We start from the raw sequence: 360 nt of genomic DNA, 5'->3' as shown, positions 1-360 counted from the left end.
TCAGCTCAAGACCATGTTTGAGGAGCTAGCGCGTACTGAAAAGTACAAGACGCTGAAAGCTCTGGTGAAGACGAAGATGTCGAGAGGTAGCTCTGTCAACACCCACGTCCTCATCTGGACACTGGAAGCGTAATTGTCACCTTTATTTGGAGGATCTGAAGGATAAGAAGCTTGGTGAAGCTTCTGCCTCATGTATTCATGTTATAGAAGCTAACATCTGTACTATATCTTCGTGGGTATTGGATACCGGAAGTGCCTCACACATTTGTGGAAATGTGCAGGGACTAAGAAGAAGTAGGATGCTAGCTAAAGGGGAAGCGGATCTACGCGTCGGAAATGGAGCAAGAGTTGCTGCATTAT

The sequence above is a fragment of the Tarenaya hassleriana genome, unplaced genomic scaffold (assembly GCF_000463585.1).
Source record: "Tarenaya hassleriana unplaced genomic scaffold, ASM46358v1 Cleome50, whole genome shotgun sequence".
Classification (NCBI taxonomy): domain Eukaryota; kingdom Viridiplantae; phylum Streptophyta; class Magnoliopsida; order Brassicales; family Cleomaceae; genus Tarenaya; species Tarenaya hassleriana.
The sequence above is the reverse complement of the archived record's forward strand: the minus strand, read 5'-3'. Positions refer to the sequence as shown.